The sequence below is a fragment of the Camponotus vicinus genome, unplaced genomic scaffold (genome assembly GCF_025532165.1).
Source record: "Camponotus vicinus isolate PSW18456_S1 unplaced genomic scaffold, iyCamVici1.0 SCAF_5, whole genome shotgun sequence".
NCBI lineage: Eukaryota > Metazoa > Arthropoda > Insecta > Hymenoptera > Formicidae > Camponotus > Camponotus vicinus.
In genome coordinates this window covers 10284678-10309816 of record NW_028141977.1, presented here as the reverse complement: position 1 = coordinate 10309816, position 25139 = coordinate 10284678, and the positions used below count along the sequence as shown (strand labels likewise).

At 38.9% G+C, this 25139-nt stretch overlaps 1 protein-coding gene and 1 long non-coding RNA gene across 3 annotated transcripts in view; both read left to right on the top strand.

The window, feature by feature from the left end:
- The window catches only part of LOC145972207 (uncharacterized), a 67441-nt gene extending 49932 nt beyond the window's left edge, over positions 1-17509 (top strand). Inside the window, exon 3 of the long non-coding RNA XR_014439094.1 lies at positions 17493-17509. This is a non-coding gene — a long non-coding RNA (uncharacterized LOC145972207). The remainder of the gene's footprint in view (positions 1-17492) is intronic.
- Positions 1-25139, top strand: part of Mesr6 (misexpression suppressor of ras 6) — a 582772-nt gene that overhangs the window by 163882 nt on the left and 393751 nt on the right. The gene's annotated exons all lie outside the window — the stretch shown is intronic.

Sequence of the window (25139 nt, the reverse complement as noted above, 5' to 3'; positions counted from 1 at the left end):
CATTTCCACGCAACCTCTCCTCGCGTCGTTGTCGAGGGATGGAGATAGAGAAATGTAGTTGAAACTTCCGTTCCCGGCATCTTTCAGATTCTCCCACCATTCTTGGCGAAAGATCGCTTTTCATATTGTTGCATTGGAAATTGTGAGTGTCGATCGCGTTCTTTCCTCAAACACGCTTTTGTATTCATCGTATTCGCTTCAAGCACGAACAATTAAATCGATAAATTAATACGATATTGTATGCCTAATCGATTAAAATATGAGCTTGACAAACCTTATTAGCAATAACGTCAAACTTGTCATATAGAGTAATAATGATTGTTTTATATTTAATATATTATTTTAATAATTAATACATTATTTTTTTATTATTTCTCTCTGGCACATATGTAATGTTATTATTATTTACTAAAAATCTCATCTCGCGATGATGAACAAATGATCGAATCAATCGATCGCATTACTTTATTTGTTTGAAATAAATGTCCTATCAATTTACCATTCATCTAATAAAACCAAATAAGTAGCCTATTGGTTCGTCTTGCCAAGTCTGAGTTGCGATCCGAGGTACAACTTACTTTTCGACAGTAACGAGCAAGAAACGCGAACGCGGCCGCGAGTAAAATCGCGCTCAGCCAGTCACTTGGACGCTCAAGAGGATTTATAAAGAGCACCGGCGCGCCAATTCAAGGAGTCCCTTTTTCTTGAAACCGCGATAACCGCGACTTCGTTCTCATTTAGACGACGAATTAAGATAAAAGAGGAGCAAAGTCGCCTGCGTGGATTCGCCGCCAAGCAGCCGAGAGAGCGAACGAGCGAGCCAAGCTCGGGAGGGTGGCAGGGGTGGGAGCTTCTGAAAGCCGGAAGGACGAAGGCAGACGCTCCCCCTAACGAGATTAATTTGTTTTATATGCGACCGCGCCACCGCCACTCTGTAGCAACATGAAAGTAACTCCTGGCAGATTGCGAAAGGCGTTTCACTCCGGTAGCTCTCTTGGTTCCCTTCCATGATGATCCTACCAACAGGAGGATCTCTGAAAAGATTGAAAATTGATCCATGATCGCAATAAGCTAGCTGGTTGACGGTGTCGTGAGAGGCTTCCTTTGAAAAATTGCTAGTCCTGGATGACTATCTTCCTATAACCATGCTGACGCGACATTAACGTAACTCTATCGGTCTATGCTACCAACGGCGTCAATAGATATTTTCCAAGATTTTTTCTTGATCGAAGACGATTTGTTATATTAATGTCAAGATTTTTATTTATTTCAAGTTTTATTAATATAATTCTGATAGTAATTTTCAAATATTTAATACATTAGAAAAGATTATAATTTAAAAAATTATTTATCATTACTTTTATTTTTATTATTAATTAAAATTTTATAATAGTTTGCAATTTTCTTTTTCCATTATATAAGAAATTCGCAAACTATTCCAAAATAATTGCGATACTTTGATGTGTACGTTAAAATATTTAAATTTTATTTATAATATCAACGCTAGTTTCTGTTAAATACGTCTCCCACTATCAATGACTCGCAGTTGAAAAAGAGCTTCTGTCTGACTTCGCGATAACGCTGGATATAGGCTGTGCTGTTGCCTCAAAAAAATCATTTCCCCGGAACAAATCGGGAGGAAGGCAGCTCGTTGAAATGCACGGCGTTCGAAGCGTCAAAGGGAAGGCAAAGTCTGCAGAGCAATTCCGTCTCGAGTGCGTTTACGCCGATGTGCATCTCTCTTTCTCTGTCTCTCTTTCTCTTTTCTTCTTTCTCATGCGTACTCACTCTCACTCTCTCACTCTCTCTCTCTCTCTCTCTCTCTCTCTCTCTCTCTCTCTCTCTCTCTCTTTTCAGTATAGCCACAGCTATTATTTTTCATCGGTGTTGGTGACTATAGGTATATGCCAGAGACGAAAGAGAGCTTTGAAAGAGGGAAAGATAAATCGAGAGAGTGGCTGCGAGGCAGAAACGGCGAGCAGAAAGAGGGAGGTGCAGGAAAAGAGAGAGAAGGAAAACGGACAGGGCGACATGGGCGGCAGGGTATGTAGGGGTGGTTCGTGGAGCCGTTCGTGTTTTATCTCCGGGTGAGTCCGCCGAAGTCGGGGTGGAAAAACGGGGTAAAGGGTTAGGGAACTGAAGAGCAGTAGACTCGGAAGGGTTGGGTCGGGTGGCTGGCTGGCTGGCTGGCTGGCTGGCATTGATCTGCACTGCTCCCAGCCACCCCGTGTGTCGGCTTTTCTTAGTACAGTCGCCTCCTCTTCCTCCTCTACCTCCGCCACCACCGTCTCCTCAACCTCCTTCTCCTCCTCCACCACCACCGCCTCTTTCTCTTCTTCTTTTTCCCTCCGAGCTACTATCACCACTACTACCACCTATGCCGGCTAGCCACCCAGTCAGCCAGCCGCCTCTCCAATCTCCCATCGCTCTTTTCATCATTCCCTCTTCTCTACGCCAGCTTCTTTCTTTCTTCACGCTTGGCCCGCACACAGGGCCGATCCCGGGACTCACCTCTCAAGGGCACCTATCCCCCTTTCTTTCTTTCCTTCTTTCTTTCCTTCCTTCCTTCTCTCTTGCGCTTCTCTTTCGTTTCCTCTTCCGCCTCTGTGAAAGGGATCATGAGAAGAGCTGCTGTGCAGTCAGCAGTGCGCGAACCCTCTTGCCCTTGCTCTCATCGAATCCGACTAACTCTCGTAAGGAGAGATGGTCATGCGATGATGAGATCGGATTTTGGTACGCTTCAACTTTGCCTTGATGATTCACCTCTTTTTGACCCGTTTTAATTTGACAAAAAGTATTTAATTTAAATGCGAGATTTTCCAAATTTTTGATATGTACAAATATATTATGTTAATCAAATATATTATGTTATTATATTATGTTTATTATATTTATAGAAATTATTTCTATTTTGTACATAATTATTGATTACACAGATTATTTATTATTTGTTAAACATTTTCTTTTTTAAATTTTATACTCTTGTTTATCGATAAATAATTTTACTAGCTACTGGACGTTGAAGTTATTAAGCGATGTGCATGTTTTTATTAGACTGAAGCTTTATTAGACTAAAATATTTTCTGTATAAAAACTTGTTTTGAGATATATATATATGATGTGATATGATACGAAAACAAAGAACAATTATATAGGAAAAGAGCTAATTTTACCTAGTATATAAGTTTTGTAGTGTGTTAATATCTTAAAGAGCTATGAAGTATCCTAATGAATCTCGCATTGCGCCGACTATTCCAATAACTTCGATAGGGTTGAGCGACCGACGTTCGGAAGAAATAGTGATTATTAAAGGCTGACCTACGAGATGCTGAGCAGAGAGGGCGTTCACTAATCCCCCGCTATTACGTTACACCACCGACAATTTATTGAACGTGAATCAACGCGAGGTTAGAAGTGAGAGTTCCCCCAAGATAATGACTCTTCTTCAACGATCCCTTTAAATAAGGTCGAGATAAATCGGGCCAAGTCGAAGATCAGTTTTACGTGTCTGTTTATTTTTCTTCTCTTAAGATTCATGTATTCGATTAGATTGATAAATATGATTTTCTTTATTCTCCATCTCTGTGATACTTTTTAATACAATATTTTTGATAAATATGTAAAATTATTTTTCTGTGGTAAGTTGCCAATAAGCGAGTCTTCATGACTAAAAAAAGGAATATATAATAATAAATTTCTTATTCGTTAAAATTAATATTTTGAGAAAATAATTTTTTTATTCTACATCATGTTTTTTATTTTATCGTTTAAGACGTATAAGTATATAAGATATTTTTAATAATTTAATATAATCTTATTTTATGACTAGTTTTTGGTAAATACATACAATAGTATTTGTAAAGTTTTATTTAAATTAAAACCTTAAAGTAAACATAATAGTTTTAAAAGCCTGTATATATTATAATTCACACACACAGAAACTATTTAAACATTAATATGATACAAATTAAAATGATAATGATGATCAGAGAAATAGAAAAAAGAATTAATATAGAACTTGATAGATAACTTATACTTTTTGTAAAAAACTACTTGTTAAAAAAATTATTTTTGAACATGACATTTATTTTTTTCTTTATTCATTATTAGAAATATGTAGAAAAAAACATATATATATATATATATATATATATATATATATATATAACGAAATATATAGAAGACTTAACGACTAAAATTCTCTCAGGAGAAAAGGGAAACGTTTGCATCAATTTGTGCATTCAACTAGACAGTTAAACTGCTGTTACCATTTTTCAAATAAAAAAGAAAGAATCTTGTAACAAAAACTGTTTCAGATTAAAACCGGCAGACACGTGGCATGACTCGAGAATTTGAGACGACAGTCTTCCCACGCGTATATCTTAACCCTTATCCATATCTAACCTCTCCCTCAACCCTTTCGCTCCCTTTGCTCTCGAGATCCCTTGCGTCCCCCGGGCATTCCAATGAAATCTACATACGAAAAGGAGGAGTGCTTTCCCATGTCCCTATCTCGTGGACACGAGGCAACCTATCCATCCCAAAGAAACCTAATCTTCTTACCCTCGAGACGAGAGAAATTCTTGGAAAACGTTAGTCACGTGACACATTCAAATTTTAAAAGATTACTTTACGCGCGTCGCAGAAAACGAAGAAGAATTGCAATTCACGTAATGGAACGTCAGATTTTAGATAAATCCGATGTAACGCGACTGTGTAAAAATATATAGAAATTGTTGAGTGCATGGCTCGGTTATTACTAGTGATCTCTCATATATATTTTGTAAAATATATATCATATGTATTTTGTAAAATATAATACGAGCATTTTTATTTCTTAAGTAATATAATTGTTGACACACACACTTTGCTATTGATTCTTTGCCTTATTAGTAATTTTTCACATAATCTCCATATTTTGTAAAATGTAATTATAATCCAAGAATATTTTATTTATTAAGTAATAATAGAAATCTTTACACACGCAAGTCTTCTTAAAAGTTGTCTACGAACAGATTTTGACCGGTCGCTCGAAGGTTATCGACCTAACAGCGAGGTTCTATTGCATTTTCGAGGAGCCGAATGTAATTAAATACGGTACGAATCAATCGAATAAAGAAGTAGACGGTTAACATGGACAGAAAAAAAAGAAAAAAAAAAGAAAAAGTAGAGGAGCACGATCGATAGCTCTCTCGGGTGCCAACTGGGCGCGACATCTGCATGCAGATGCATCCCGAGTATTCTCATGTTACTCAGGTGGTGACTGACTTTCTGAATAAATTACGGCGCGAGAAATGAAAGTCCCCGAAACATTTATAGACACCCTGTTGTGTACACGGATACGCTACGGGGATAATGGGCCTACCTGGGTTCTTCAACCCCTTCCGCTTCTTTGGCCGCCGGCTGCACGATAGCGGACCCCACTTTACGCTCGTTATGCCATTATTTCTCGAGTCAGTTTATTACCGTCGACCTGTGTCATCCTTTATGTAGAATAATTTGATATCCCAGGCATCGAAGGGCATTAGACTTAAACAGCGCGCGACCGTTTTCCGCGTTGCTCACACCAGCTAAATTTCTGTTAATATAGTAAATGATATTCTTAATTGCATATAATTATTGATTTATAAACAAAGTTTATGTATCACAAATTTAACGAAAGAAAATATAGTATTTCCAACTATGTACACAGAATAAATCTGAAATTTCATATGTTTATTTGATGTAAACTATTCAAAGATTTTATTACGGAAGATAATTAGCTACGAAATAGAGAAAACAGCTATTATTATATCTTTTAATACATATTAAGTTTTGTAATTTTGGAAATTTTATCATAGTTTATCGTAAAAAATGCATTATTTTGTCTCAATTTTTTTTAATTGTTTACAAAAATAAAATTAATCTTAAAATCTGAAAATTAAAAACTATTTTTCGGCGCAGTTTTCTTAAAGTAAAAATAAACATATTTTTATGAATCTGCAGCTGAAATCTTTTAAAATCTTTAAATTTTGAAACTGTATACGCATACATTAATTACAGATAAATTTAGTTAGATATATTGTTTTAATTTGATATCTTTATGAGATTGAGATATTACGCATAAGAATTGCATGTGTAAAAGATGAGACATTAAAAAATGACAGCGTGTTAAGAAAAAAAAAACAGGATAAATGTGAGCTTGCAATAACGCGCGTACAAGTCGGTGTTGTTTCTGAATGACGGCAGACGTCTCGCTTTGCCGCGTGTACAAACGACTTCTTGTTCGCAAAACAGAAATTACCGCGGCGCAGCGTGGTACTGAGGAAGGACAGTGGAGAGATGAGGACACGAAGATTCCATTAAGGGGTAACCGGCGGTAATGAATGGAAGACACCCCCTCGTGCCACCCCGGAATCTCCTACCCCTGAATTTCTCGTTCACTTCTCGCTCCCTGCCTCCTCCTCTTTCCCTCATCATCATCTCGTTCTCTCTCTCTCTCTCCCTCTCTCTCTTTCTCTTCATCTCTTCGTCTCTCTCAAGTTCACCGCTGCAATGGCTTGTCCTTCTTGCACCATCTTTACTACGACCAGGGAAGGCCAGCGTAATTTTCCTCTCGGTAAAAAATACTCTCGTTTAACTTTTCCTCGCTCATTATTCCCTGCCGCCCTGACCTAACCCGACTTGACCCCGAAGGCGGCTTCCTTTAATAACCTAGAAAGAAAGAAGGGTGCCGACAACGGCGTTAGGAAGCGAGAGAGATATAGGAAGCAAGACTGGAGGAGACCGAACGCGGGAGGAAGAGAGACAGGAGTAACGCCAAGGGCAATCCTTGGATGCTAATTTGTAACTGGGCTACTTCCGGGACAGTGGTTCCCCGTCGCGCGCAAAACTTTATCTTACTATCATTCTCAAATTACGAGAGCTCTATTTGCATGCGAATTGAACATGGCACGACGAGAATTAGGAAAGTTTTCTACGAATGCAATGACCTTTCTTCCTAAAAACTTTTATTCTTATCATTTATGCGCAATGAATTATTAATTTTTCAAATTATTATTACTGGCACTTTTCGTATATGATATTTGATAAATTTGGATTTGATTATGTATGCTATTATAAAGAAAATAATTCGCTGTTGATTGTGCATAATTATTAAAAATATTACAAGATGTGATTTTATAATAAGACGCGATAGAGTATATCATTTTATTTGTGTAAAATTTGAAGATCAAAAGATAAAAAATAAAATAAGTTTTCGTGATAAGTTATTAAACTAGATTTAATTGGATATATTTTAAAAGTATTTTTTATTTAACTTAAAATAATTTTTAAATATATATTAAATATATCAGCGTAATATTTCCTGTGTAAATTGGGGAAAAAACATATTTTTATGACATGCAACGTGGTAGAGGTAAATAAATATTTTTGTTTTTAGAAACTAAAAGATATAATATAAACACCGTCGACTTTATACATGTTCAATTAAAATTTATAGCGGCAAAATTAATTTTGCAGACAATAAACAAGTTGAGGTACAGATATGTAGAAAGTATATAATATCTCGAAAGCGCATAATATTTATGTGGAAAAGTTTGAAGCAACTGACGTACACGTGGCTATAATACTGAGGAAACTGTTAATAAAACGACGGTATAATCGGAAGGATGAGCACCTTGAAAGATCCTCCAGTGGCACGGCGAGGGATGGTTTTCCTTGCATCGGCAATTAGTCTCATCCCCCCTGGATACCCTTCGTTCTATCCTACCGGTTATAGCAACCAACCCCATCCATGGCATTTAATTACCTTACCAACCCCAGGCTAACAGCCTCGGGGCCAAGGTCACGAGCCATTCAACTCCTCGTATTTCTCAGTCCATAGAGGCACACTGACCGCATTTGCCCTTAAGCTCTGCTTCTAAGTGTCAATTGTTCCACACAAATTCGAAATTCTCTCTCGATTTAATCTCCTTCTTTTCTCTCTTCTAAATCAATGAATATCGGCGATCATAATGACTATTTTTACGCGGTAAAACTACAATAGATAAAAAAAAATTGGATAATATTCAAATTTATATCATTTTATTTTATTAGTTTTTATTATTATATTTATTGTACTCTATTATTTTACTTTTTTGAAGATTTATATATTAACTTAATACATATTTAATTCCTTTGTTTTATCAGAACCATAGCGGATTGATTTAGATTTTTATGATAACGTTTTCCTGGTGCCACAAAACCATTCGTTTATCTTAAGAAGACTCGAGCGAGCGATCGTTTGTAATATCGGATCGATAAGTCGTAAATTCGCACGGCCAACATTTTGAGCGCCCACTTCTATCCATTTCATTGACAAGGACGATGAAAAGACGGCGTGCCTCGGCATTCGTCTCTTTTTCGCAGAGTGCCACGCTCGCGTGCTCCAGCGCCATAATCCATAAATCACCGAAGAGGCCTCGATTCTTTATGGATTATGGAAGAGTACGAGCCTCTCTCGCGTATATCGATATCACCGCTTTCCCTCCTTCCTCGTACTCCGGTTCGATATCCCTCTCTTCCTTCTCCTCTTCCTCCGGGTTCGTGTTTGTATTTATTTCCGCGGAGTTAACGAACGAGATGCTGGCCATTGTAGCTTCCATCGGCCGCCGGTGCGACATCCTTTTTACGATCGATTTGCAGAGACGCCATTTTCGCCGGCAACCTATAATCTCATAAATCAGCCATCCTACCGGTCCTATCTGGCTCCACATCCTCTCGATTCTTCGCGCGGTGACTATGTCGCATCTTCTTGCGCCGATGCGGGCTGTCTTTTTGCGTTCCGCGAGGATAATTTCGCGATATCTCTTACAGTGAAATGGAGAAAATATCGTGGCAGGATATCTCGAAAGTCTCTCGCCTCACCTTTTCTCCCTAAGTACACTGATTTATGCTACGCTTGAATGTGTATTATAAATAACATCGCCTTACGAGATTTTGCATCGATATCTATCCCGATAAAGTCAACGTCATCAAGCTGTGCTTGTATATCATTAGAGTGGGTCGGATGACGTCGATCCTAGCAAACATATAATCGGTATACAACGCGTTTTATCAATAACTATTAATCTGTTTAATATTTATTACGGATGTGATAAAACAATATATAAACATTGCATGGTAGAATTTTTGCTTCTATTTGTGCGCAGATATATGAAAAGTAAACATTATATGAGCCATTTAAAAGCAATAATAATTTATCTATTGTCTTCCAACAATTTTTATTGAAAAATATGGAAGTATTAAAAGAATACTAACGTCATATTTAATTTTCATGCAACAACCAAAATCATTGTACCTCAGGTGATACAAAAGACGCCATTTTTCGCGAAGAAGAAATCCGCGATTTACGTTTGCTCTCGCGCATACGAGTACATCCAGAGGGTGGGTCAACTGCGGAGGCAGCATGAGATGGCACACGGGAAGCAGAGGGGAGGAATGGGGTGTATGTGGAGGCGCGCACACACATAGCAGGGGAGGGTACACCCCGGCCGCCCCCGAGCTGCGCAGAAGTTCCTTCCTTCCGCTTGATCGACATCGATTCCAAGATGGCGGCCCGGTCGGTGGTGCGCTCACGGCATACATATCGGCCCATTCTACCAGCCACCCCGCCCTTAGCGGGACCCCTTTTGCTTCCACGATCCACCCTCTCCACCACCCATCCTGACGTGCTCGTCCACATCGTAGGATGAGATCGTCCTGGGGGACGTCAGGGGTAGGGAGAGTATAGTCGGCTCACGAGATGTCCGGGCCGATATCGGAATCGCATTAGAACGCCGCGCCACTTTCACCCTCCCCTTCCTCTCGTTCCTTTCCCGGTAACACCGAGAGCTACCCTCCTTCACATCCAACCACCCCGCTCTTCTCCACGCCCGTGACTCCTTTTTCCTTCGGCTGGCTCCAGAAATATCGGAGGAGTCTCACGACCACGCCTGCCGACCCACCGACGTGCCTCGGGCCCGAAATACCGTCTATTTATACGCTGAGTATAGAATATTCCTTCCTTTTTTCCTTTAGGAGCTTCATGAAGTTTCCAGTAGCTTAGACTTAACGTTTCGTCTTTCGTAAGGCTGTAAGTCATTTTACGCTGTTCGTTTCGCGATGGATAGATCTCATATAGAAAATTCAATTCTGGAAATGCTTAATGAAACAAAGTTAAACAACTGTAGAATCCATCGTGCAATTTAATTCCGGAATTCGTAAAAATGGAAAAGAATGAGAGAGAGATTTTATCGAATACAATGTTTAAAATTTATTGTTAAGCCAGGATTTATGAATTTGAAAGATTTGTAGATGGATATCGAAAAAGCTAAATTACATGTTTTTAAATGCACACGATATATATCAAATTACTGAATATATCTAAATAAAAAATAAATAATTTAGCTTTTCAAAAAATTAATTTCGATGTTTTAAATGCAGACAAAAAACATTGTAGTATTTTTCATAAATTACTATATCAATCGTAAACTATCACTTACCACATTTGCAAAATAAAACAAGATGTCAAGTGGACTGAGATGTACACTTTTATAAAATTCTATTTAAAGTATAAAAAAGTATATCACATTAATGTATGTAATAAACGACATATAACCAATTGTGAGACTGTCTCAGGAAGAAGTATAATGCTATTCTTCAAGAATCATTGACTTTTAAACTGCAAACGATCAACAAATGATATGACAATGCTATGTGGATTTTGACAGATATGAAGGATAACTTAACGAGAGACGGAATGAGAACAAGAGCGTGTAACGCGGACTTCAATAAGTATAAAATTTCTTGCTTGCACAGGGAAATGAGGTCCCGCATTGCCTGCCGCTCAAACATCCTTATCGAGCCAGTGCACGCCGCTCGTTAAAGATGCTCGTTCAATTTCGTATGCTCACGCTCAGAAGGACAACGATTGAGAAGGGTGGCCGACGTGTCTCGTAGGGCACATTGAAATAGACAGACAGAAAGAGAGAGAGAGGGAGAGAGAGAGGAGAAGAGTGACTCGGAAGCAAAGCCGATTAGGATCCTACCTCGAGATCGAAATTTCACCTCCTCCTTCGGCTGATCTGGAATTTCCATTCCGTCGTTTCTCCCTCGCGCGAATTCCACGTTTTCCCTACCGACTTGAAATAGAACGGCGGGTGAGGCGGAATAGGAAAGACGGGCGCGACGTACGAGGCAGTGAAAAATTTCAGGTAACGTCGGAAGTAATCCCTGAAATAATGGCATAGCCCACGCCCGATAAATCCAGAAGGTGGCTTCTATCGCGAGCCCCCCTAGGTAGGAGGAACTCCCCGGATACACACGCTTTCTTCTCCGGGCACACGCGTGCGTATCACGCACGTGTGCACGCGGAGGCGGCGGGGGCGAAAAAGCGACGCGAAGGTCGGCGGGGGAGGGGGATTATGTCTACGTAGGGAAAAGAAGGTGGATGGCTGGAGCCGAAAGGTGGAGGTGAGGCTCCGCCGAGGGAGTGGGGCTCGCGGAGGAAGACGAGGGAGAGAACGGAAGATTGATCTGCCGCGGCGCGCTCTCGTGTACCTCCGATACGCGTTTTATTCGTTCTCTCCCTCTCCCGTGCCACCCGCCCTTCCGTCCTCGGCGGGCACGGAATTGCCCTTCGTCGCGCGGCGCGCCGAAAAGGGATACGGATAATCGTGTAAACCGCCGCACCTGCGGGGTCGAGGCTCGCGTAAACATATTTGTAACTTCTCTCTCGCGCCGGTGAGAGTCGGCGACAACTCGGCGCCGGCGGTGGTACCCCTGAAAATTTAAGTAATCCCGGGGTTTAGGTGCACGAATACGCCCTAAATTATTCACGCGACATCCAGAAAGACGGATTCAGTCGTGATGGTCTCTTGTCATCGCGATCGTGGTTTTTAAAGAAAATTTCTGCTCGAGTCTCCGACACTTTACGCGCGGCAGAATTTTCAGATTGAAGATTTTACTGCAGACTTTGAGCGAGTTTATTAAAATAATAGTAAGAATAAAATTTCTGAAGGCAGTCAAATTGAAAAAAAAACATTTATTCTTTTTTAAAATACATTTACATCAGTAAAAATCTATGTTAAAAATATGATCTGCTTATGTGTAGCAAAATCCTTTCTATGCGATTTCTGTATCCTTCCATAATTTTTGCACGTTCGAAAAAATTAACATAATCATTAGGTCATTTACTGAAAGTTTGTTATCTAAATCGTGCATGAGGCTGTTGTAAATGCAAAGATATGGATCGACTTTTGCGAGACGCGTGATCGGACAGGATCATAAATTGATCTCGGTAACATCGGTGGATTGCGTTCAGGAATATTTAACATAAAATTGAATTTCGTTATAACGAGGAGCGATCGCGTTGCTTGAATGAGGGAGATGCTTACGGCGTGCAAGAAATCGACTCTTGAAATAATTGTCCGTGAAAGGGCAGAAGGGCGACGGCGGTGGTGGCGGATTTCTACGCGTCATTACGCGAGGATCGAGTCATGAAAATCGGCGAATCGAGCGGCGATTATTCAAACGAAACCTTTAACAAGATTCCCGCCAATCAGCTACCGTAACGATCCTCAATCGCCAAAGAGAAGTTCCCTTCTTTCTCTTACTTGCTTTCGCTACCGCAAAGCGACGGTGGGGTGGCTTAAGGAAAGGGTAAGAATAAAAGGGTCTTAGCGCTTTTTTGCGAAATAACATCGCATATGATTCTAGACGATAATCTCTGATATTTCGCTTGAAAATGAATATGAATATTGAAAGAACCATGAAACGAGAATTACGAAGAAAATAATTTGCTAACGAAAATAACGAGGAAAACATGATGCATTTTTTAACGATTTTTGATTGCAACAGATTGCTTATGTGAAAGCTATTTCATATTTGCATACATCATATTACATTATTTATTACATATAGATGAACGTAATAAAAATTTATGTCCTTATGAAGAATGTTTGATTAAGTTATTTTGCAATTATATTAATTATATATTTTTATATAATGATTGTAATTCAAATAACTTTTGTTTTCCGCGATTGGAAAAAGAAAAAAAGAGTTTTTTAAAACATGAATTAAGACAATTTGTGTGGATTTCCATTACAACTATTATCTGCTATCGCTGTGCTTCATATTTATTGAATAATTTTTGATATAATGATTGATATTTTCTGCTTATTATTTCTCCCTCTCTCTCTTTCTCTCTCTCTCTCTCTCTCTCTTTTCTTTCTCTCTTTCTTTGCTATTGTTTATGATGTACCAAAAATATGAGAAAGAGAGATATATATAAATATTTTAATATCCGGTAATTGTATTAACATTTTAATTATGCGTGTGATGAAAATTTTTTCAAATAGCTGCCTATTATCAGTGGGTCGAATATATCCGGCTTTCGGCTCTATACCCATCCGACATGGGTATTAAAGCGGATTGAAACGACTTTTCGCGCGATAAAGATCAAGCAACTTGTAACTCTGCGTTTTAAAAGCCCGTCGAGCTAAGCAACTTTGAGGTGCATGCCAGATTTCTCATTACGTGAAACCTACACAAACGCTCGTACACGCCACGCGTTTCCCTCGCTGACTGCCGTTGATACTCGATCGCTGCGGCGCGGCGGGCAAAGCGGCGGAGGAACGAATAAGGGGCGGAAAAGTGCGAGACGGAGGAAATGGCGAGCGCGGAGGAGTTCGGGGTAGTTTCGAAAATTCCCATCGCAGTCTGGAGTTGCGCGCTCCGGCTTTTCCGACGCCTCTTCCCGTTCGCCTCTTCCATTTCCTCTCGTGTACTCTTCCTTCTCCTTTTTTTTCCCCCCCGCCCGTCCTGCGACTCCGACATCGCACCCTCTCACCGCGCCCCTCTTTTACCCGATTCGTTCGCCCGCCTGCACTCCGCGGGCTCTCACCCCGTTTTACCCGGGCGAGCGCAAATTTATTCCGTCGACTCGGCGACGGCGGCAGGCGGAATCGCAGTACTTTATACTCGTCGAGAATCGATAGACAGCCGCGCACGGATATGGAAGCACTATATTTTCCCTCGTCGCACCTTCGTGTCGCTCTCTCGAAAGCCTTGTTGTTAATATAGAGAGAGCACTTTCCTCTGGCATGGACTTTCATTATTTCTTTCCTTACCCGCAACCGTCCAGCGATGATCGGATGTCTTCCTGGTCGGGAATATGCGATTTTCGCCAAGCTGCTCATTTCGAATTGCAATAGAAGTATTTGATCGCGATGTGTTCTTTAATAATTAACCATGGATCAGAATTGAAAGTTAAATATAAAAAAGCCTAACCGTGAAATAGTTTTCTAAATAGCTAAATTTTAATTTTAATTTTAATTTTAATTTTAATTTAACAAAATTTTAATTTTAATTTAAAATTATAAATTTTTTTGAAGATTGATATGTGAAAATACGGTACACAATTATTAATTGAGTAAAATTCATTTTTAATCTTTATAAGAACTCGAAAAGAGTAACATATAAATTTTAAACAATAATGACATGTATATGTGTGCAAAATGCTCAACAATAGTACATTTAACACAGGTAGATTTCCAATAAAATAAATATGGAAGAATTTATTAAGATGTTTTGTTAACATATATCAAACTATTGCAAATTAATAAAAATATATTTCGTTCTTTTTATCAAGATTAGATATGATTTAAAACATATATATGTATATAAAATTATAAGAATTCTATATATTTGTTGACAAGTAGAATATATTTCTCTATAAACATTGCCTTGGTTCTCAATGAATCATCATTTTTCTGATTATCATTCTAATTAATAAACACAAATTCGAGAGAAAGAATCAAATTTCTATTAGATGGAAAACATGATTTTACTGCAAACCTTAAATGTGCAACTCTTCTCTTTACTCCTGCCTTTCGACGATCGCTAAAATGCGAATGCGGTCTCCTTCCATCACTTTCTTCTTTCATCATTCCCCTACCGTAAATATAGAGAGAACATCCATCCCGACCGTAGACGGTTATCCGCAACGGTGGTTAAAGAAAGCGAAGAAGAAAGTCAGATTTTTAGAGACTGGCCCGATGCACGGCCGCAGGGCAACTTGGCAAAGCAACTTTTGGAAGCTTCTTCCTATCGTGAAAAACGTTATGGAGTCGTAGGCGACGGTGGTTGAGAGGAGGGTGAGGAAAAGGAGGTGGGGAAAAGATTTAGAAGGTGGTAGGGGCCGAGTTGGAATCAAAGGAGCCCAAAGAGCTTTTCCAAGCTTCTCCCTCGCCCGGCTAGATTGAACTTCTTTTCCGCTCAGGAGTTTTCCTATTACTCCAAATTTTCAGACGCGGCAAAGCCGTCGCAGCCGCAACGGTTCACATGCACATAATGTACGCGATTTTTACATGAGCATGTACAACTTGACAGCTGAACTTGTTCGAGCCGATCACGTTAATTAATATCATGCTAGTTCTATATAAGTAAAGTTTTCAAGTGATCTACAATTAAAAAAAATATGCAATGAATATGTTTTCCAAACTAGAAGAATATTTTTTTATGCAATTTAATGTAAATTAAAAATTAAAAATTTAATTTTTATTTATTTATTTGAGCCAAATTCCTAATTATTAATTTTAATGTAAATTTATTAAAAAAACAAACAACTAAATATTTTATTGAGAATAGATGTGTCTCGGTTTTCTTAATTAATATATGGATAAAATGTTATATTATGGCGATTATATTTTTTCTTCATAGAGTATTTAGTAGTGACGTAATCACATTCGTCAAAAATATTTTAGAATATTAAGAAAGTAATACTCTACTCGTATAAACGAATGGCATCTTCAACTTAAGGTTCCAGCTGTGAGATAGCATAACGATGCGTTAAAGGCGTCTCATTAGTACCTCCACTTTAAAGCAAGGTTCCCCCATCCGTACATTCTCTCTCTCTTTCTCTGTCTCACCCTTGACTGGGCTGCCTAAGTAAAAATCAATAATTCTTTTATCGTACAAATTAACGTTAAGCATATTCCACCCTCGTACATGGAGCCTATGGCTGATGTTACACCGTTTCCTGCCAGTCTGTCCTGCATAATATCACGAATCGTGTCGACACCGTTTCTTCTATCACACCCGTTTCCTCGGTATGATTTCTTCACTGTATTTCTTCTAAATTTTTAAAGTCTCATATTGATAAAAGCAATGAAAATCAGTCTCAATAATCTTTTTGTTTATAAAATATTTACTTCAATCAAAATGCAAAAAATTAATAATTATAAAAATTATTATTTACGTCATAATAACATCTTAATAAATTTCGGTTTTATTAAGCATTACTTTTTGAATTTGAATTGGAAAATGTTGTTTAAGATAAATTTATGATTCGAATTAGGACTATTTAACTTCAATCAAAATACGTTAATAATTAAGTAAATAATGATTAGCTATTGATTGATACAATGCCCCGGTACATTTTCTAATTCTTAATTTTTATTCGCATCTACAATATAAAATGTGATTATTTTAAAGCACAAATCGAGTTTGTTAGTATACATTTTTGTGATTCGTTCTATTAGCAAGTACTCCTAATTCGCCGAACAAAAGGCATGCATATACATTATGCTGTTATTACACATATAGTCACATGTAAAATCGATAACCATTAAATTAATTTGTTTGCATAAAATGTAGCTTGTCGGTGCTCATCGCAACAATGTTCGAGTATCCAATTCATCAAGTTAATCGTCGGTCGGCTATAGCAACGTTTCGACGTTAACTTCTCGAGTTTTATTTAAGCGATTTTGGTAGGGAAGAGAAACGCTGCCACTTCGAAGACATAAAAATTCCACCCACTCGTCACGCCTTGACGAATAACACGAGATGTACTGTGATAAGGTTTTAACTGCTGGCTAACATACTAAGCGACCCGCGTCTTATCGTATGACATTATAGCCTTGGACATGTAGAGAACAAATGGGCCACCCTGCTGTAACGCCTTTTCAGATGTCTATGCATTAAATTGGGATAACAAAGCCTGGCTGCATGTTTTAGAACGAGATTGTAGCTAGCTGAATCATATCTTTGCTTCTCATCGTTTTAGCCTCGCCTGAAGAAATCAATGTCTTTACTCAACGATATTTTGCTTAATTCTTTTATTCCTATTACACCTGGAGTATTGATCATTGATTATAATTTTAAACAAATGTATTTTATTATTATTTTTAATAGTACATGAATTAATATATATTAATTTCTATATTGACGTATATTAGATCTAAAAATAGTCTAGCTATGTGATTATTAAATGTTTTGTCATTACTTTTAAAGCATAAAACGTTAAAAAAATACATTATGCACAATATATATATATATATTAGAATATTTTGTTTAGAATCTGAGAGTTTCCATACTACATCAAACATAGCAATGTGTAAATTATTACAATATTATGTATAAGACATCAAAAATAAGTACTCTAATTTACTTTTTATGAGCTTTATTAACGTAATCCTCCTTTTTGTTTGCAGGTAGGTGTGTTTGAAACCATGCAGGATTCGGTCAATATCGTTCACCAAGTTCTCCGAAGCTCGACGGATCACGTGTCTCGCGACCTTGACTTCCCATGGCATCGGAACGCTAAGAGGTTTACCTTGGTAAACCCTAGTATCTCGGGATACCACTCGGGGTCTTGGTCGAGGGATTAAGACGGGGTTGTTGAACAGGACGACACGGGAGGGACGGTAGAACATGGGGAGGGGAAGAACAGAGAGGGGAAGAGAAGAGTGAGAATGAGAAGGAGAAAGCCGACTACAGTAATCGTACGCCCGTATAATTGATTGAGTCTAATGAGTTAAAGAGGATGCTACGGTATCGATGGCGAAAATTAAAGAGTTCTGGGTCACGGAGGCGGCGATAATCTCGGGACAGAGAAAGTATAGAACTTAGGTACTTGTTCTTCTCCGCTCCCCTCTTTCCCTCTCCGCGCGCACCCCTCCGCGGTATCTCGCTCCGTCGTCCACGTCTCGACCGGCACGGGAGGAAGCGCTGATTGTAAATTAGTTAAAGGAGATGCTTCATTAGGCAACGCGCTGTCTTGCTTCTTGAAGCTGCAGTTTCCCCGCGTTTAACTGTTTTTAAAGGGGCTCGGCGGCATAATAACTAGTCGCGCGCAAACTGGCCGATATGCATGTAAATGAGTATACATAATTTTATCATATAATTATACAAAAGTTAATAGAACGATCGCGTATTTTTTTTTTTATCAACAAAATGATTTATATGCCGTCGAACACGATATTAAATCATGAGCATAAATTTTCATATTTATTGATTTTTATCTTTATGAGATTAAAATTTTATGGCGAAAAGTAAAATATGGATAATAGGATGATAGAAAGATACATACATTCGACAATTATTATATCATTACGCATGTAATATAGCTACATATGTATATTTTTTTTATTTTTTCAGTTATATTTTTATAATTATCCTTTAATCTAATATTATTCTTGCTTATCTTATATAATTTCCACGTTCAAAGCAGAATAATATACTTGAGGATATTTTTTTCTCTCCGCCTTGATTAACTACTCTAGGTATAATTATTCAATAATTGAGAGAAATAGCTAAGCAAATATATTAACTATTAACTATATGTAGCATATTTAAATCTGTGTGTGCGTGCGTATATAATTATAATTGTCAGCGCGTGTAATTTTTATTAGTGTTTATTATGCACTTTTACACGCGCATTATTTAATAGAAAGTAGCCGTCGCGAGGTGGATAATTAAATCTGGAATTAACAAGGCTGTCATTAATTCGAAAGGTTAGATTGATCGAAGTAATAAGTGCCTGTAATTCTCGCTCGTACGCTTCGACATTTAAATGTCGAAGCCGACTTGAGGAAAATCAGCATGTATCGTGTGTACAAGTAAATTACCGAAAGCGCATAATCGATCTCGAGCTTCATCGAGCCGTTTACACATTTTTCTCATCTGTACGATATTACTTTTCGGCCGGCCTTGCTTTCGACGTCTTTTCAATTCGAAGTGAAAGGGATGAAAAAAGAGAGATGAAAAAAAGTGACGCGGGCAAGAGATAGGTGGATAGAAAGACGACGGTTAGCTGCGTCCGAAGACGCGCGGCGGAGGCACACGAGAAGCATAGTATCTTCCGCGCATCCCCTAGGGAAATTATTGACAGTCAGCGAGGAAATGACGTCGTAAATACCATACCGAGGCGAGGCAACCGCCCGTTTCAGAGTCTCTTCTCTCCGCTTTGTTTCTCTCTCTCTCTTTCTCTCTCTTCTCGTTCTTTTTCCCCTCCGTCGGCTTCCACTTTGTCCGTCGTCTTCCTCCTGCCGCGTATAATTTCCGCGATGTTGTTTTCAGCGGCCGCGGTTCCGCGAGACGGAAAAATACACGCGTCGAGCCAGCGCCTATTTACGGACACCATAACGCGGCGGTTACGGCAGATAATATTAAGAGTGAACCGCGCGTACATACACGACCTACCGGTCGTCTGCTTAGGTCACGTCGAGATGTGATGGTGGTGCCTTCGATGAAAAATACAGATTTGTTTTGTTAAGATGTTTCTACACATGTCTTTCGCTTTGGAAGTTTGCAGTATCCGATAGCGTTGCAATTAATCGTGATTTTTGCAACTACTCAAACTTCTATACATGTATAATTTTACACACATATTATATGAATTAAAGTAATTAAATTATTAATTTTATACATAAATGTGTAGATTTAAAGAAAGATATGAGTTTATTCTAAATCCTAAAATTTTATAATATAATAGTTAATAAACAAAGTACATAAGAATGATATATCCGCAAAATATTTATGAATTAATTCCACAAAATATAGTGCAATATTGAATAATAAAGAGTAGCTGCAGAAACAAAAATCAGATTAATTATATATGTGTACATATGTATAATAGAAATTTATAATATTTTATTAATATAATATTTTTTTATTATATATTTATTTTTCAAGTCTCAATATTTCTATAAACCGCGAGTTTCAAATTGAGTCTGCTGGATTAATAAGAAGAGAATTATCCGACTCTGTGGCTTTAAAGCGTGTAATTATCGTAAAATGATTAACTGCCGCACGCTGGGCCGTAAACCGGCTCGAAATATTCAGAAAACTTGACGTTGTTCGCGCGCTAAGAATATTGCAACTGATGCTCTTCTTCAGTCTCCGTTATCCCAAGCTTCCTCGCCACGTGGTAAAAGAGAAACACATTATTCGCGGGAGCGATCCTTCCTTTCGCCCGGCGACTACCCGGAGAAAAGGGAGTTCTTCCTCGCGAGAGAAAACCGAAGGCGGTGGCATGGGAGAGGGCAACGAAGAGAGGGACGGGTATGAACAACAGAGGCGCATTCACATTCAGGGTAGACGGTGGGGTGGAAGCGTCTGGTGCGCAGGCCAAGAAGCAGCGTAAGAGTGGTGGCGGCGCGGATAGAAAGAGAGACGATGAGACGACTGCGAAACCCGAAGAGGTTGGCGACGGTGGAAGACGGAGAGAGAGCGAACTGCGAGAGAGATCCGCCGGCTCTAAGGGTAGTTATTATAATAAATTTGTCGGGGGTTTAAGAAGCGGAAACAATTCAGAAACTGCGAGCGACTCTAAGGATGTGCTTATCGTTGCTTTTATTCAAATGGAAGTGGAAGGCGACGAGCTGCAACGGATGCGACCTGTATCTATGCGTCCTTCTCGCCTCTCACCGTCTTCTCTCTGTATTTATACGACGTTCCGTTCTCCTTTGAGTTTTCCGTTGGCGTTGTTCTCTCCTGTCTTGCCCAAGTGGCTAACGGAGATGCGAGAATGACTCAACAGTGATAGGGCATTGGTCTTTTGTTACCGTTTTATTCTCCGTTGCATAAACAAACACCAAGACTCCAAACGTCTCATTCATAGCTCTTAAATATTTTCTTCAATTTTTTATGTATTGAAGAATGCAATATATTTTTTGTCATTGTTGGAGATAATTCTTCGTGTCACTTCTAATGCATTATAATTATATGAAAAGTTGTCTACCTTATCGTGTATTATTTCTTCGATAAATCATTTGTAAATTTTTTAAATTAAAATCTGATAAACCATCTCTATTCTGTCTGTTGTGTGCGTGTATAAAAAGTAAAGTACCTAATAAAAAGTACAGTAAATTGTACATATTATTGTTTTCATCCACATATTTTGCAAAAATTTAAGAGCTCGAAATGATATAGCAGTAAGAAGAGATAAAAAGAACGAAAAGTCTCGAAAGAATCACGATTAAGCCAGATATACGTTGGTTCGCCGATAACCAGAAACCATATAAGCCATTCTGTCACGCGTACTACGCAAATTCCATGTGTCTCTTCGAGTCCACATTAACGATCGCGTTCACGTGAGAATAAAAGGCAATGAAATCCGGGACATTAAGGTTTTAAGAGCGTTGACTTATATAGGAGAGAAAATAAGAAAAAAAAGGAAGAGAGGAGGACGAATCATCCCCCCGGACCACCTTGACTCTGTTTACGACATTCCTGGCAGTGGGGCCGATCATTACGACGAAGGATGCAGGACATCGCGCGCCTTTCCAAGGGTGGTTCGAGATAAAAAAGACGCCTCCCAGCGAGAGCTCTGTGCGCGCGACGTGAACACGAAAACACGAGGCGAATCGTTCGGCAAGGATTTCGTCTCGTGTTGTATCTTTTTAAGAGTGCGACCGATATAGTTTAGGCCCGCAATAAAGGCGGTCCGCGACACTTGGATTTACGGCTTAATTAAAAATGCGCTGGCCCCGAAGACACCAAACGAAAAACTCGTCCAAGCGATGGTTCCTTAAAATCCCTTAAATACGAGCCCCCGGCTCGTATACTCGGAGCTCCTTTATGGGGAATCATTGGTGGATTTTTTTCGAACGATAAACGGACCATTCATGCTCGGCCATCAGCGGAAGTGATGCTTTCGTTTTTTTCGTAACGATCTCGCCTTCGAATATTAAAAACCTGACGCGATGCGAGGCTATAAGATTTTTGAAACTCTATCGCGTTTAACGAAAATATTCTGGGAATAATATAAACTGCAATAATTGGACATTTTAGGAAATTTGTGAAAAGTTAAAAGTCTTTAAACACAAATGCGTATTTTTTTTTTCTTCGCAATGAGAATCGCAATTCGATGTGCCTAATTATTTACATCTATACAAATGCAATATTTAACTTAATCAACACGCAAACATACTCTGTGATATACTTCATACAATATCAATATGAACGCAATATTTCACATAATCTTTACGAGATTATATTTTCATAGCGCGAATGTGTCTTAGCTCGTTTGTCACGAAGCCGTCAGCGAGAAAATAATAAAAGGGTGCGTACGTGCGCAAGCTACGCACCCTTTCTTATCCTAAGCTTTCTTAATTTTCTTCTTGTAGCGCGGGGAATTTTTTTTTTCTCGAGAAGACACGATCGTCTCCGTGAGACGTGGCGCGCTCGTAAAATCTTTATACACACCTACAGAATTGTACTGCATACATATATATACGTATACCGCGAGTCGTGCGCGCACACAAAGACAGCGGGTCGTCGCGTCTTGTGGCTGGTTTTCCGCATAATCCCACGCGACATAATATGGGGGTTTATCTCGTGGAATCATGGTGGCTTAACGGGATGGTTCCCTCCCTCTGTGAAGACTGCGGATTCCTCCAAGGCAAATCCACCCCCCGTGGAAGACAACGTCGCACATCCTTGAACCCTCTAGGCCACGTATATATTTCCGCCGCCGTATATACGTCTCCAATTCCTCTTTCCACCACCCTCCTTGATCCCGGGCGCGGGGATGCCGCGGGATTTGCCGTGTCCTTCCAGTAACTTGACAGGACTAGGAAGTCCCGAGGCTCGTAGCGAAAATATTACCTCGTTCCGACGAAAAATGGAGAAAAATGAAAACGCTCGTTGATATTGACGATACGGCCAGCCACGCTGGAATATCGCCCGCAGCACCGCAGTGATGATGTATAAAAATCCGGATATATTGGACAGATTCAAAATATCTAGAATATTATGATTATTATTAAGTCTGCTGTGAATTTAATTAAAATGTTTGTCATATTATGCAGGATCTTTTATGTAATTATCGGATTTTTTTATAAAATTCTTCTATAGGATTATCTGTCTATGCACTTGTAAGTTTTTAATATTTAGAGACAGCTCTCGAAATTTCTTTCGCTGATGAGAAGATGATAAAAGACTAAGAATGAAAAGCAAGTCGAGTAATAAGGAAACGTTGTCTGTGTGGGTGGAATTTTTCAAACACCTTAATCGAGCACGTGTGTTCAAGTTCGTGAAATTGGTGAATATTCGGACGCGTCCCTCATGCCTTTCGGCAACGAAGCGAAGGACAAGCGAGGAAGGGTGGGAAAAGTTTGGTTGCGCAAGGAAACAGGACACAATGCTCCCTAGAATGATAGCGCCATCGGGAAAAGTTGGTCGAACGGAAGCAGCGAGGGTGGAATTGTGCGTATGCGAATTGAATGGGAAGAAGAGGGGGAGAGGGGGAGTTGCTGTTATTGATTCTAATGACATTTTCGCGCCGAGGGCTACGGCGAGGGTGTAATTGATATCCTAGGACACGAGGTGCATTTATGTCATCGCGAAGCATCGATTCTCTTCGGTGACAACTTGAGTCACATTGTTGTCAATCTATCTTATTATCCATCTTTTGAAAAATTTTTATGAGATCCAAGAAGAATCATACGTCTTTTATTACTAGTCTAGCAATAAATGGAAACGTGCTAATTTTAATATTACAACGAGAAATGAATTTCTCGCATAAGATTCTCCTTAAAATAACAGATAATAATGTAGAGAATGTTCCATTGAAGGTTTTCGAGATTATACTACATTACCGTACCATGTATCGATATATAAACGTATATTTATCGCGTAATAAGGATTTCCATTAAGCGCCTTCTCTTAGACTCCCGTATTTCATCGTTATATTAAATAACACGAACCAACACTGATTGTTCCTCGCTCTATAAATGAACGTCGTGACTTTATGTCTCGCAACATCTGACGTATATATCCCATGTGACATAGCAAGTTGATGTAATCATGGACGCGCGCACGCGATACATCGTACGGTACAATTACGTGAAGATTCTACGAGTTAATAGTATTACTTATGGTTCGTAGAGAGCTGTGAGAGCTATTAATTCAGACGCCGCGCCAAGGATGCTTCGTTCATTTCGCTCCTGGTTCCGTCCTAAGCGAAGTAAGCGAGCTTCTTGCTCCGTTTCAGTGCACATCGTATAATACAAATACAGCGACCATTAAATAACGTATCTTATTCGGTGCAGCGAGCTGTTCCTACCACGATTGGGCCGCGTTAGTGACCGCGGTGCGAAGTGGTCTTGCGGTGACTTACGAGCCTTGGTGTATTTCGGCTTCGGAATTATGGTAGCTATTAATCCACGCGGGTATAAATTATATTGTTTTAACAGTACAACACGCGTAACGATATAAATTTCTGACCTTAAATCCGACGGAAATCGTATAAACGCGAGGGTCGTTAAGTAACGCACTTTATTCGCCGTCATCGCCTTAACAACGTGATACAATGTCGCATTAATGTGAAATGGTTCCGGGAACCAGTGTCTTGCGAGTTTTACGGGAACCATTAATTTAATATACGTATAAAATGCCATACATTGCTATTGATTGTATTTTTACTTAAAATAATTTTAATAATTAATTTAATTTAAATTAATTATTATAATTGTGTGACATCTAAAATTTAAATACTTAATTATATAAAAGAGCATATCATCTCTGTTTTCATTCACTTGATTTAATGAACGATGTTAAATGACTTATTATCGCGAAGTCATTGGCGAATAAATCTAACGATAATTCAATCACCACATGCTTGTTCACCATTAAAATAATAAAAATCACATGGAATTTTTGATACGAACGCTATGCGTGATAAGTTTAACGTCGCGATACCATTATTGATTGAGCGGCGCGAATGCGAAATGATCGCGATCATTGGAACAACGAGCTGTTTGTTAGTATGAATAATCCGTCTGTTCTAGAAGTAAGATGCTCATTTCGAATTTAAAGGGATGTAATAAGAAAACTTTCCCCCCCGTGGTGAGAGA